We start from the raw sequence: 14,363 nt of genomic DNA, 5'->3' as shown, positions 1-14,363 counted from the left end.
GCTTTAGAATAGCCAATTGAAATTTGAGGTCTGTGTGTACTAGCATCTCGTTCAGGATGCCATCTACACCACAGGCCTTTCTTAGATGTAGTTTGTTTAGCTTTTCTACAAGCTCTTTCTGGGTTATTGGAAAATCCAGTGGGTTTTGATTATCTTTTATGGAAATTTCGAGGTTTTTCAGTTTGTTACATATTTGCTGTTGGTCAGAATTTAGTGTGGGATGATCAAATAGGTTTGTGAAATGCTCTCTCCAAATAGAACCATTCTGGATAGCTAAGTCATTGTGAGGCCTTTTCTTGAAATGTTTCCAGTTTTCCCAGAATTTGTTTGAGTCGAGTGATTCTTCTATTTCATTCAATTGGCTTTGCATATATTTATTTTTCTTTGCTCTTACTGTATTTTTGTACCTCTTGAGGCATTCAGTATACAGAGAGCGTATGTCTTGGTTGTCTGGTTGCCGGTGTTTCTGGTTGGATAATTTCCTTAAGCTTTTTCTCTGATTTTTACATTCAGAATCAATCCAATCGTCTGATTTATTTTTCTTTTGTTTGTTTTTAATTGTGGTCAAATTTGAAGTTTGAGCCACATGGTGGAATAGTTTTTGTAGATGATATACGGCCAAGTTAGTGCCTTCTTTACTATGGGGGTAGTTTGTAGATAGAAATGAGTTCAGTAGTGTTTGTGTTTCTGGTTGGCCAATTGACTTTTGATAGTTTTCGGGGCTTTCTTTACTCCACCTATAGTTGGCTTTGATTTTGTACAATTCCTCATGTTTTTTGTAGGGGTTGGGGATCTCTGATCTGTTTAAATATACAGTAATTTGACTGTGGTCAGACAATGGTGTCAGTGGCTTGACTGTGAAAGCTCTCAGGAAGCTCATGTCTAAATCTGTGATGGCGTAATCCACAGTACTACAGCCAAGAGTTGAACCATAGGTATATCGACCAAGGGAGTCACCTCGCAGCCTACCATTGACTATGCACAGACCCAGGCTTCGGCAGAGCCGCAGCAGCTCCTTTCCATGGACATTTGTGGACTTGTCATAGTTTTGTCTACAGGAGTAAGCAGGGAAATGGATATTATCTCCTGTGATGAAGTCATCACCTTGTGTGCTGACAAAATCAAGCTCCTCACCCGTCCTAGAATTAAGATCTCCACAGATCATAACGTTTCCCTGAGTCTGGAAGAAGCTGATTTCTCCCTCTAAATCAGAGAAGATATCCTCATCGTAGTAGGGGGACTCAATGGGGGGGATATAAATTGCACAGAGGAAGAGGTTTTGAGGTGTCAATATGGTTTCTTTTTTTATTTTTAGCCACAAATTATTTTTTCCCTTCTTGATTATTTCTATTGAGGGTAGGAGTTCTGATTTAAGCCAAATAAGCATCCCTCCTGAGTTTCTGCCTTGAGTCACACCTTTTAGTTTAGTGGATGGGACCACTAGCTCTTTGTAACCTGGGGGACAGCCAGTGGGCTCATCTCCTTTGTACCATGTCTCCTGCAGGATTAAAACATCAACATCTTTTACAGAAGATATAAATTCAGGGTCTCTGCTTTTTAAACCAAAAACAGAGGATCTTAAGCCCTGAATGTTCCACTGGGAAACACAAAAAGATTTCATTAGTCTCTGTATGTGGTTTTTGCCTTGTTTACAATTTCAAAAAAAGAGAAAAGTATTGAGAGTATAACATTCACAACATTGTGTCTTAGTTAAAGAGAGTAACATTTATAGTATATTGAAGTATTATGGAATTAAGCATATTGTTAGCACTTTCCCTCCCTATACACGACACTCACGCATTTTGTTTGCCGGGGTTCTGTTTGTGTGCACCCGAATACTGGTCCCCAGGGGAAAAACGAACCACGTTGGGGCTAGTTCCTTATTCCCTGTCCCGGGACAGTGGAAAGTGTGTGGTTTAGTGTGGGGGTGATGAGTCGGCTGTGTTGAATTAGCTTGTTACTGTTTGTTCTGAGTGTTGCATGTAATGTTCCTGTCTGTATGTAAAGTATATGTATGGCCATTTATGTCTTTTATATGGTAAGTTATGTGTTATGTTATGTAGGTAGGTAGGCCTATGTATGGGAAAGTACATTGTTACTGCATAGGTATTACACCCTGTTGTGTAGTGGGTTCTTCCAATAAACTTGGGATTGGTAGGCCTATTTAAGGGTGAGACATAGACTGATGTGGAAAAATGGCTGTGAGGCTGTGTATCTAAAGTGTGAGTTATATTGCCTATGATGGCTGGTTTTGTTTTCGTTTTCAAAGTATCTTTGTTTGTTTGTTATTGAATATCTTGCACCTGCGCACTGTAAATAAACCTGCACCTTTATCACGGAAACTCTACAGTATTTCTTGTCTGACAACTCCAAACACTCTTCCAAAGTCCTCTGGACACGCCCATCCCTCTCTGTGAGTTGGGGGTTGCAAAGCCTCTTTCTCACAGTCCTATTTACCGTTTTATGCGCTACCGCGACTGTGATCCAAAGCATATCATGTGTGGTATGGTTGGCATGACACCATGCAATCCAAATATGGACTTTTCCTTTGAATCAGCAACCAATCGTGAAAGTTCAAAGGCGCGTCTAGGCTGAGAGCGGAATCTCATTGGCTGTGTTTCACGGCAGTTCTCTCAAATTGAGTTTCCTCTTTCGCTCTGAGCACAAAATCTCCACTTCAGAAGCACTCACAAACACCAAACATTCCAGTCTTATACTAAATATTTCAATTTAAACAGAGGGTTTGGTGCCACATTATTCCTTGCCTGATTTATATGACATTGCATTCCTGTGATCCATTTTTAAGGCTATTGACAGTTTATTCTGATTTACAGGACAACAAAAGTAAATATCAATAACTCCCTTTGTATTTTTTTCTCTCATTTAATATGTTAACAAACTGAAAAAAACATTTTTAACCTGGCTTTATCCAAAGCTCAGATTTCCTGTTGTAAAATACGCAAATCACAACATTATTAGATGCCTAATTTGCATATTTGAACATTACATTACAAAACACTTTTTTCCTCCTCATATTAGTAATCAACTGGGAAGTTTCATAGTGCTATCGGCTAGTTAATATTTGACCTATTGTTTCGCTTCTTCACAATTGCAGAGGACATACAGGCCTATATGTCACCATTTTTGTGCCTTACCATTTTTTAACACTTGCTCTTAACAACTTCTACTTAAAAAGCTGGTTGTTTACACCTGGGCACTGGGCCTATATTAGACTTATGTCAACACAATCTGATTTTATGAAACTAGTAGTCTACCTTACTTAACATTTTGTTGGCTATCCCAAATCAAATAGAATATCCTGCGTTGTTTATTGCTGATACTTTGGCTTCTCCCTCAGGTACAGTAGTAGGCCACGCCCATTTTATTTAGTCTCAAAACTCACCTGACCACATTGCATCAGTTCAGAATGGGCCAGAGTGGTAGATAAAACAGAGTGGCGACACTCCCATAGACCTCCATAGGAAAAAATGGCAGCGCTTTTTCCAGGCTATTTCCTCGTTATGGGGCTTTTGAAACTGTTTACAGCCAATCTCTTGGTCAGTAGTCAATGAGTTAATCTATTAGTTAGTCTATGAGTTTTTGGAACTTTTGATTGTGGCGGCAACATCAAAGAGTGTCGCAACTCTCTCTTTCTATGGCTCTGGAATCAGCTCTAGACACAAGACCAACCAGTCTAGTGAGTAGGCCTACTGACTGTCTTTGGAAGTTTGTGGGCCAAAGGTAGATTTGCCAATCTGTTAACACAGGTGTAGTACTAGACACAACATCACAGTTTATTGTTCTTTGCTAAAATAAAGTCTAATGCTGAGAGAGAGGGGAGGACACGTGTAGTAGGCCAGCACCAAAAATTATGTGATGCCATCTTATTTTTCTGTTATTGGATAGTGTTGATCTGTGCTCTAACTTATTCCTACAACCTGGAAATAGTCCTGATTACATTTACTCATATCATATCAGTACTGATTTGATGCAATAGGCCTCTGCTACCACTGGATTAGGTTACGGAGAATTGTCTGTGAGCCTGTTGAAAAGCAATTTACACCCATTTTGTTCAGACTAACAGACAAACTAACAAAAATCCTGTCAGCCAGGAAGTGGCTTGTCTGGTGTCTACAAAAACTTGTATACGAGAGGAAATTACTCACCATAGTTCAGTTTTTCATCGTTATCTTTGTCTTTCCACCAGGATGGACTACAGGCTTGAGCTGATATGTTGATCCTTTCGCTTCCACCTGTGCGCAGGTGCTTTTAACAGAAATTCCGTAGGCTAGCACAAGCCCTCAGGAGGTAAGCTAGACCAGAAAAGCCAGTTTTGTCATTAATGTAGCCTTCATTCTTTTTGCAGGCGTAGATATGGCACAGACAGATTGCTCGATCTATGGCTACTCCATACAAATATAATTATTTTTCTTATATACTTTAAAGAATCATCAGCTTAAACAGACAAGTTATGGAGCGATCAGTCTGGACAGTGAGGTGTGCCTTTGTCAAATTGAAAACAAGTTCAACTCCAAGCGGAAAAAGGCCCAATTTTTGTATGAAACCAAAGCGCACCTAATGTGTTTTATAAGTGAACATTACAGGGACATTATGCTTGTGTATGTGTTTTGTGAGCGATAGAGCTTTATACAGAGAGAGACACAGTGAGAGTAAGGGAGCAGAGAGGGGGCAAGAGAGTGCTGAGAGGGTTCTTCCATTGGAAAAGGTCACGACACACAGACACCTTCTTGAGGGGGAGGGTTGGAAGTAAATGCAGTGCATGCTTTCATGTACACTTGCATGTTTCTCTGTGTGTGTGTGTGAGTGTGAGTGTGAGTGTGTGTGTGCATGTGTGTGTGTGTGTGTGTGTGTGTGTGTGTGTGTGTGTGTCATCCATCATGTATTCATCTGGAATAGATGTGGCTCCTTTCATTAATTATTTTTATGACAAAACTCAGTGTGTGTGTGTGTGTGTGTGTGTGTGTGTGTGTGTGTGTGTGTGTGTGTGTGTGTGTGTGTGTATGGGTCACAGATATCACTCTTCACCCCCTCCCACACTGTAAAAAATGAATCTCGCCCATTGTAGATATAATTTTTTAAAAAAAGTAGAATGTAGTCATTTTTATCTGCATATTTTATTTTGATACATTTTTATTTTGATTTCATTTAAAAAAATAAGTTTAAACCATGGTTAATTCATTTGGGTAAAACAAACACACAATAAAGAGTTTATCCAACTTAAAAAAACGTGCATTGAATCCAACTCATTTTTAGGAAGTAGAATGAACAGGTCTTGGATTTCCTGTGTGGCACGAGCTGCAGCTGCTTGTTTCAAAAGGACTGTTGGTTTGAAATTTGATGGCGCCAAGATTGAGGCACACTGGCGAAGAGGGCATTTGCTGGTTATTTCGGCGCTTCTGGGGTGAGTTAAGACTACATGCTTTTGGTATTGTATATTAGGTAAAGTCATGCTAACCGTCAGTAGGCTACTTTCCTTTGCAAACAACTCTAAATCATCTGCTAATTCGAAAATCAGTAAGATAGCAATAGCTGTTAGATAGCTAATACAGGGCTAGCTAAAACAGACATTCATGTATTTTACAAGTCTTTTGTTGTTCAAAAATGTAATGTTACGAAAACGTAGTCATTAGGGTATTGTAACAGTAAGTTTTATTTGGAATCCTTGTTGAACCGACTGCAATGGTGGAGTAGCAGTAAGGAGGTGGAGTAGCAATGTTAGCAGGCTAATGGGTAATCTGGGCATATAGCCTATTTTACTTCGAATGGTCTGTTGGAATGCCGTCATTTCTGGAGATTATGCAGGCATTCTCTGTCACCGTCAGTATCGTTTTAAAGTGTGTTAGTTTTAGATTTTATCTTAATATGATGGCATACGACTTTATTTGAATTTGAAGTTAGATTTAGAGATAGTTTTTAGTTGGCATGATTTTTTTTAAAGTTATACTACAGTATAAGGTGGCATGCACAGCAAGGAAATCCTTGTACATGTGCATGTATAAAACTACAATACAATATTTTTTTGGTTGGAACTATGCCTATTATTTGAGATCAGATGGACATATATTAAAGTACCATCAATAAACATTATTGCATTATGTCACATTTCTAGATTTTACAGACTTAATAGATAGGCCAATCAGTGAAGGATAGTACCGCATTTAATACTGCATGTCTGTGTGTGTTTTTGTTTACAGTCTTCTACCCAAGACCACTGACCATGTCAATCTAACAAAAGTTTATGTTGAGGTAAGTTACCATGTGCATTCCTCACATGAGGACCACAGTGTCTTAATTGATGCACATTATTGCAGCATTTATCAAAGAAACAGTGTTTTAGTTTTTTCCCCTCTTTGTTCTGTTTGTATGCTAGGCCTTTTCCAATCCAAAGGAGGAGCTGTGGGGGAAAGACTAAAGGCATACATGAGCGCTCTACTTAAGGTAACACATTTACTCATGCTAAAGCCCATTTGCTGTCAAACTAACACACATACACTCTCATTCACACATACAGTACATCCACGCATACACTCTCACACACACACACCCTCTTTCTTTTACACACACACACACACACACACACACAGACAGACAGACAGACAGACAGACAGACAGACACCCACCCTCTTTCCCTCTAACACATACAGACTTGCGTGCACACACACGTACACAATCACACACACATTCAATCATTACGTAAGTGCTCTTGCAAATCCTTGCACACACACATGCACCCATATTGCACTCACAGACACACTGACCAGCAAGCACACAAACACACATAAACATATCCATATGCATACATACACCTGTAGATTTATTCACATATTCATTGACTCCCTCTCTTTTCTCTCTCTCTCTCCCTCTCTCACACACATACACATCAATGTTCATGTTTTCATATGATTTTTTTGTTGTCTGTTGAGGTTCAAAATTGCCTGAGGATGGAAATGTGTTGAAAGAGCACTAACAAAAAGTGTCTGTAACTATCTTTACAGGATCCTACCAGCATTGATCTCAAGAGAGAAGTGGTCATACTGTGCCTGATGGACTATTTGGGGGCGGACAAAACGGCCCTGATTAAGGAATATTGTGTAAGTATAAGAGTAAGAGTAAGAGTGGACTGAACTAAAATATATAATTACAAAGGTGTGACATTACATATCAAACGGCATGGTCCTGAATACAAAACTGTGCCATTTTTACAGTCAGATGACCTGGTCCATCACGACATTCCGCAACAGGTGATGGGAATCTATGTAATTAGGAAAGATTCATCAAATGCCGACCTCACAGATGATGTTGGAATTGTCCTCGAGGGTGTTAAGGTGATGGGTGGTCTTGGAAACCTGGCACGGGCATGCTCTGCTCTTCTTGGACTGACCTACTCACTGAACCTAAGACACACATTTGAGGCCTTTCAGAAACTTGTTGTGGAAGTGGAGGGGACAAAGCAATTTGCAATTTAAGAAAAAAAAAACAAGTCATGTAATGTTTTTGAAGTGTTAACAGGCATTCTGTATTATTTTCTATAAGGACTTCAAAGGTTCTCATACTGATGTGTTTGGGAATAAAATAAAATAAAAGTGCTCTGTGGAAAAAAAATCTGTGGTGTCATGTATATTTATATGAATTTAAAGGAAATTTAAGTAATAACAATTGAATTACTAATTACGTATGAGTATAAAAAATCCTAAATATCAAGTATATTTAAAACAAATTATTCACTTAATTATTTTTCCAACTTATTGTTAGTGAGTAATCTTAAATGTAATTCTAGGTTGCTGTTGTAGTTTAAATGCATTTTGAGTGAGTTGCATCTACTTAGTTTTTTAAAGCTAATTTACTTAAAAACTGTAGAAGTCAGGCCAACTCATTTAAAGTGAGTGTAAATTGTTACCTCATTTTTTTTAAGTAGGTTTAACAAATCATTTTTTACAGTGCACTGCCGCTTCATAATAATGAAATATGCTGCTACACTGGTGTAACTGGTGCTCTTATTGACTATTGAACTATTTAAATTCCACACACACACAAACACTTTTGCACTGCATGGGTCTCCCTGTGTGATTACTGTGCATAATTATGTCTCCTTGCACATGTTTATAGATATTTGTTTTAGTATGTTTAGTATGTATACTACCCAAGTACTACTACTACGCACACACACACACACACACACATTCAACACTAGATCATAAGTGATGATCTTCCTCCTTTCCTCCTCCTCTTCCTTTGTTTTAGTGTGTTTAGTATACCATCCTCTACCTCCCCTATGACTATCCTGTACCCCTACAGTACCTCTCCTCTCCTCTCTCTCTCTCCTCTCCTCCTCTCCTCTTGTCTCCTCCTCTCCTCTCCCCTCCTCCTCCACTCCTCTGTTCTCAACCAGAAAGAGAAAAAGAAAGAGAAAAGCTCCTGTCTGCAGGGCACACCATTCACATGAGGCAAGAAACGGGTGAACAGTCAGTTAGAAGCACACACACACAAAACACACATGCGCGCGCGCGCACACACACACACACACACACACACACACACACACACAAGCAGGGTTTAGGTGCTGTGTCCACCAAACACGTTTTTTGCGCCGACGGCAACAATTTTCAATGTAAAGTCTATGTAGCTCAGCGCTCACAGCGCTGAGCGCCCTCGGCGGAAAAAAACTGTCGGCGCCAACGTTTTCTTGTCGCAGCGCTCAGAGCGCTCAAAGTTGAAATCTGTTCAACTTTTAGAACAGCGCCGGGCTCGTCAATGGCACTTCTCGTTATAAACCGTCTCTGGTCTTGGTAACTTAGCAACAATAAACACTTATCGAAGCGCCAAGAAGCGCCGAGAGGAGGAGGTTGAGGGCGCTCTGGCTGTTAAAAACGCGTTTGGTGGACACAGCACCTTATCCACCTCTGAAATTTCAGAACTAGATTTTACCCACCTCTCAAAAGAGTTTATTCAACGGTTTCAAAATCTGAGACGGTGGTCCAGTTCATCTGAGACGGTGGTCCAGTTCATCTGAGACGGTGGGGTGGTCCAGTTCATCTGAGACGGTGGTCCACTTCATCTGAGACGGTGGTCCACTTCATCTGCGTCCACCCCGAACGATGGTCCCCTGATGGCATGAGGATGGAGGTGCTGGGCCGTGACCTGCCAGGTAGGACTGATACATTCTCTCCCACGCCCACATTTCTTTTGAATCCTAGGGTGGGGCCCTGACTCCCTGGCCAATGGGACCTCGTGTCTCCTTAGGTCCAGGAACGGGGAGGACTGAGTCAGCTCCCTAACGTCCTCGTCATCGTTATTCAGACGATGAGAAATCCGCATGCTCTTAGAGATCTATTCTATGGTACCCCCAGTCCCTCTTCCCACTGGGGGTGAAAGATAATGTCACATATGCTGTGTGTGTTAACTCCAAACCTTCAGACTGTCACACTAAGTTCAGTGTTTTGCTATTCATTTCACTCAGCACTTTCTGTTGAATGTGAATGTTGGAGAATAGATGTTGTACTTTTGACGATGCCACCTGACCTGTCTGATAGCCTCCAGCTTCATAGTCTGAGGCAGTGGGCATCTGTCAATCAGGTCCAACATGGATGTAAACTTGGACAAGATGGTGTTTACTTGCTCATTCTGTTCTCCTGCAATGTTCATTTTGTGTCCACGGTACCTGTATGTCTCAGGAAGGGAATACACACACATGGGTTTTGTTGCAGTTGTGAACTGTGAATTGTGACATTGATTCTCTCCACTGTCTCCTACAGAACAGCACATTTTGTCTCCTTAATCTTCAAACCTGACCATTCCAGAACACAAACAAACACAAAACTGATATCATGCTTTAGAAATATACTTTGTATATATTTCAGTCTTGTTACTTACTATATCGCACAGAGGCAACCCTGTAATGTTGAATAAAGCTGTCTGTCCCTGGTGTCCATTTTGTGAGTAGTCCATCTCTTAACTCACTGTGCCGTTCCTCCTCTTGTCCCCAGAGCCGTGCGGAGCGTCCCTCCTGACATGACCGCTGAGTCTGGGTTCTGATTGGTCTCCTCAGACCGCGTCACATTTCCACATCCTGTCTGTGTGTGCCAAGCTTCCTGCTTGTTGTCCAGCGCACCCTTGCAGTGTGTGACGTGTCTGAGCACTAACATCACCCACACACACACACACACACACACACACACACACACACACACACACACACACACACACACACACACACACACACACATGCACACACACACACACACACACACTCTTTCACTGTGTGCCACCCTGTGCCTCCATGCCACCTGTCTGATAGCCTCCATCTTCATCTGAGGCAGTGGGCATCTGTCCATCATGACACTCACACTCTTTCACTGTGTGCCACCCTGTGCCTCCATGCCACCCACACCGCTGCAAGCTGCTCCAGTCTGACCTGCAGACTGCAGACTACAGAGCGGGTCATGTGCCACAGAGACGCAGTTCGCTGTCTCAGGAAACCGATCGACTATTCATTATTATTGATTACAGACGTGTCAGAGATATGATAGATATTGACATTTGTGAGCTATTGTTTGAGGAGGGTCGGGTTTGGAGGTATATACTGTAAGGTGTATTCAGTGCAACTCTGCCACCATCCACCCAAAACACTCTCACTAAGTTCCACACCTGTCCTGCATCTGCTGTCCTGGTGAATCTATGAGAAGCCCCTGGCTGCAGTGTGCAGATCGATTCTATGGCTCAATGTGGCACAGTCTATTTACCTGCTTACCATACGCTAAGCTGGAGTTCAATATTTCTCAACCAAATCTCAAGGAAGAAGACTTAGCTCAACAAAAGGATCCTCCTTAGACTACTGGACTAACATGGACATGATTAGGCTGTTCCTATGCACTGTAGGCCAGTTGATGTACAGTAGGCTACAACCTCCTGAAAGGTCATGCTGAGAGTAGAGGACATGCTGTCTTATACCTGAGGCTCATTGATTAAGTGGAAGCTAATAGTACTGATTTGTCCTACTTAACAGTATTAAAGGTGTTGAGAAGGTATTTCGTATTCTGTTAATGAAATTGTGACATACTATATAATTCACAATGACAGATTTTCACATTGTGTCTGTTACAGAGATGTGTTTGCTGGAGATGTCACTGTGCAGGTTTTCACCACTATCATTTAAAAAAAGTGAATCGCAACCTCTGCTGTATGTGTGTGTGTGTGTGTGTGTGTGTGTGTGTGTGTGTGTGAAGGAAGACATGAAGAGAGAGTGAGAGGAGTAGGATGAGGAAGTGCACTAGGGGCAGTCTCCATGCTCCACTCTCCCCTCTCTACACTCTGGGCTGTTTCCACTCTCCACTCCCCCTCTCTACACTCAGCACTGTCTCCACTCCCACCTCTCTACACTCAGCACTGTCTCCACTCTCCCCTCTCTACACTCAGCACTGTCTCCACTCTCTACACTCAGCACTGTCTCCACCTCTCTACACTCAGCACTGTCTCCACTCCCACCTCTCTACACTCAGCACTGTCTCCACTCCCACCTCTCTACACTCAGCACTGTCTCCACTCCCCCCTCTCTACACTCAGCACTGTCTCCACTCCCACCTCTCTACACTCAGCACTGTCTCCACCTCTCTACACTCAGCACTGTCTCCACTCTCTACACTCAGCACTGTCTCCACCTCTCTACACTCAGCACTGTCTCCACTCCCACCTCTCTACACTGGGGACTGTCTTCATGCTCCACTCTTTCCTCTCTACACTGGGGGCTGTCTCCATGATACACTCCCACCTCTCTACACTGGGGGCTGTCTCCATGATACACTCCCACCTCTACACATTAACCAGTGCACTTTTTTGTCATAGGCAGAATAGAAATGAATGATTATTGGGATAATGCTTCTTTTATTTTATTCCAGGTTCACTGACATCCAAACCCAAATAGTAGCCCCCCAAAGTGTCAGCTTCATTGGAGGCCAGGATTTAGCTTGCAGGCAAAGGGGTTGTTAAGTTAGAGGTGTTTAATTCTGGTTATACAGTTTGGAGTCTCCTAAAAGGATCTAAGAAAAACGCATTCTGTAGATATATCTTTTGAAACATCATTCTTTCTTCTATCATTCTGCTTACAACTTGCAGTGCACAAAGCAAGGTCTGTAAAGACATGGATGACAGTTTGGTGTGGGTGAACTTGACTAGCCTGCAGTCCTGATCTCAACCCAATAGAACACCTTTAGGATGAATTAGAGCAGAGACTGAGAGCCAGTCTCCTCGTCCAACATCAGTGTGTGACCTCACAAATGCCCTTCTGGATGAATGGTAAAAAAAAATCCCATGCACACTCCTAAACCTGGTGGAAAGCCTTCCCAGAAGAGTTGAAGCAGTTATTGCTGGACTAACATAATATTAAACCCTACCCTTAAGTGAATTAAACCCTACCCTTAAGTTCATATGTGGGTCAAGGCAGGTGACTCAATACTTTTGGCAACATAGTGTGTATGAATCTGTGGCGTTCTTTAGTGTGACAGGGATATGCTGCTGCTGTGCCATCCTGTGTTAGTGAAGCCCAGATGTGCCTGTTTACTGGACTCTGTGTTATCTTGAGCAGATGTGCCTGTTTACTGTGTTCTGTGTTATTTTGAGCAGGCCGACTGCACTGCATTCTGCTCAGCTTACCTGCAGCAGCTGAATACTCTGTTGAGGGTCACTAGTGTCCCTCCATTTGCATTGAGGTCAACAGCTGGTTCCACAGCAGTCAGTGAGGACTGAACCTTCACCTCCCTGATGTTCAGGGCCGTCCCAGTAGGCCTGAGGCAGCAGGAACATGGTGGAGCAGCTCAGCTGGAACCTCACCAACTGACAGTTGGGCTCCACGTCCCGCTGGACACCGCTGCAGACAGCGCGCCACCTTCCAGCACTGCTGGGCCGCATGGGACGGAAACATGATCAAATGTTGCAGGACAATCTCTACTGGGCCACAGGAAAAAAACAGTAGCCTACAATTAAAGAATTAGGCTTTCTAATAACATATTACAGGCTAAGCAAAACATATACTTATTGAGTATGATGCAGTCTGTTATGTGTGTGATTGAGACTGAAGATCAACACCCTCTTCAGCAGGATAAAGGGTTTTGGAACAATAGGCTTTCAAAGTGTCATTTATGACTTATTCTATGAAGATGATTAAATCATTAATTAGATTATTAGTGTAATAATAGTGTAGACATTTCTCAACAACAATGTAAGATTAATTCTGCAATTACAGTGGTCATGCCCCTCTGCCTGTTGTAAAGACAATTGTAATGCAGAATGTTGCAACTGTTGCTGAGGAGAGTCCACGCTAGGCTTTCAACGTCTCACTTATGACATATTTAACCAAGATGACTGAACATTAATTTCCTGCTCTGGCATCATTTGACAATCAATGTGTTCTCAATGTTGCATTAGCTGGCCACAGTGCAGCGCCACCTGCTGGTCGGTTGATTGCCTTCCACTGTGCCTGCACAATTGCTAGAGGACCTTTCCCTGGGAATAAATGAACCAGCCTCCTCCTTTAGCCTACATGAGGCATAAGTACTGAGGATTTTCAGTCCGTTAACACCTGCTGCCAGTGAATATTGTACAGGAAATGTGTTATGAAGAAGGAATATCGGTTTCACAGTTGAGTCTCAAAGGCTAATTCTTCCCCACAGTAACTCCACATCAAAACCGTACTGGGTTATGACATAGAAGGAGGACGTGACCTGATATTTCCTTTAGGACAAAGTCAAGCAGAATGACTCATTAAGAATATGCACACCTTGAAACTGAACACAATACTACACACACCAAACATTTGTTTATATTTTATTTTAGTTTAATTCCTTAAGGTCAAGGAGAATGACTCATTAAGAATACACATGTGCCATGAAATTGAACGTAACATACATTTAACATTTTATTTAAATTAAAGAGACCCTATGCAACTTTCTGCAGGAGACGATCGCTCCTTGTTTACATCTGGAAGTCTGAGACGAAGAACCTCGCTTGCAATTTATATATTTAAATATAGCCTATACATGTATAAATATACACGCTAAAGCTGTCGGGGAAGCTCTGCAGAGAAAATGCAAGCATAAAACGAGATGAAATCGCCAATCCTGCATAGTTCCTCTTTAATTTGTATGTATTTTAATTAAACCCTGTTTGCCTTTGTGGATATACACATACAGTATCAAGGTTGAGACAACATTTTAACCAATAACATATTTAATTTATAATCAAAAACACAGGGGAAAATAAGGGACTCCCCTCCTTCTGTCTCCCTCAAGTATATCAATGTAAAAAAGTCTCTGCAGCAACAAACTCCATTGCTACTGATATCAATTAACGGA

General features: G+C 41.7%; 2 protein-coding genes and 1 long non-coding RNA gene across 7 annotated transcripts in view; 1 reads left to right on the top strand and 2 right to left on the bottom strand.

The window, feature by feature from the left end:
• LOC134089438 (NACHT, LRR and PYD domains-containing protein 12-like) overlaps positions 1–4,256 on the bottom strand; it is a 52,386-nt gene extending 48,130 nt beyond the window's left edge. For all 3 annotated transcript variants that reach the window (XM_062543897.1, XM_062543883.1, XM_062543890.1), the window contains exon 1: positions 4,167–4,256. The gene's annotated coding sequence lies outside the window, so the exon portion shown is untranslated. The remainder of the gene's footprint in view (positions 1–4,166) is intronic.
• LOC134089367 (NLR family CARD domain-containing protein 3-like) overlaps positions 1–14,363 on the bottom strand; it is a 105,027-nt gene that overhangs the window by 62,060 nt on the left and 28,604 nt on the right. For 2 of the 3 annotated variants that reach the window (XM_062543811.1, XM_062543826.1), the window contains one exon: positions 13,899–14,363. This exon is cut by the window's right edge and continues 1,662 nt beyond it. The exons of the other annotated variant lie outside the window; for it this stretch is intronic. The gene's annotated coding sequence lies outside the window, so the exon portion shown is untranslated. Of the gene's footprint in view, positions 1–13,898 lie in introns of those variants that run through there. 3 annotated transcript variants of the gene reach the window in all.
• Positions 6,179–7,421, top strand: LOC134089654 (uncharacterized). The gene is made up of 4 exons (XR_009940100.1): positions 6,179–6,267; positions 6,392–6,459; positions 7,017–7,112; positions 7,227–7,421. It is a non-coding gene; the product is annotated as an uncharacterized LOC134089654 (long non-coding RNA).

This window comes from Sardina pilchardus, chromosome 1 (genome assembly GCF_963854185.1).
Source record: "Sardina pilchardus chromosome 1, fSarPil1.1, whole genome shotgun sequence".
In the NCBI taxonomy this organism is placed as follows: domain Eukaryota; kingdom Metazoa; phylum Chordata; class Actinopteri; order Clupeiformes; family Clupeidae; genus Sardina; species Sardina pilchardus.
The sequence above is the reverse complement of the archived record's forward strand: the minus strand, read 5'-3'. Positions and strand labels throughout refer to the sequence as shown.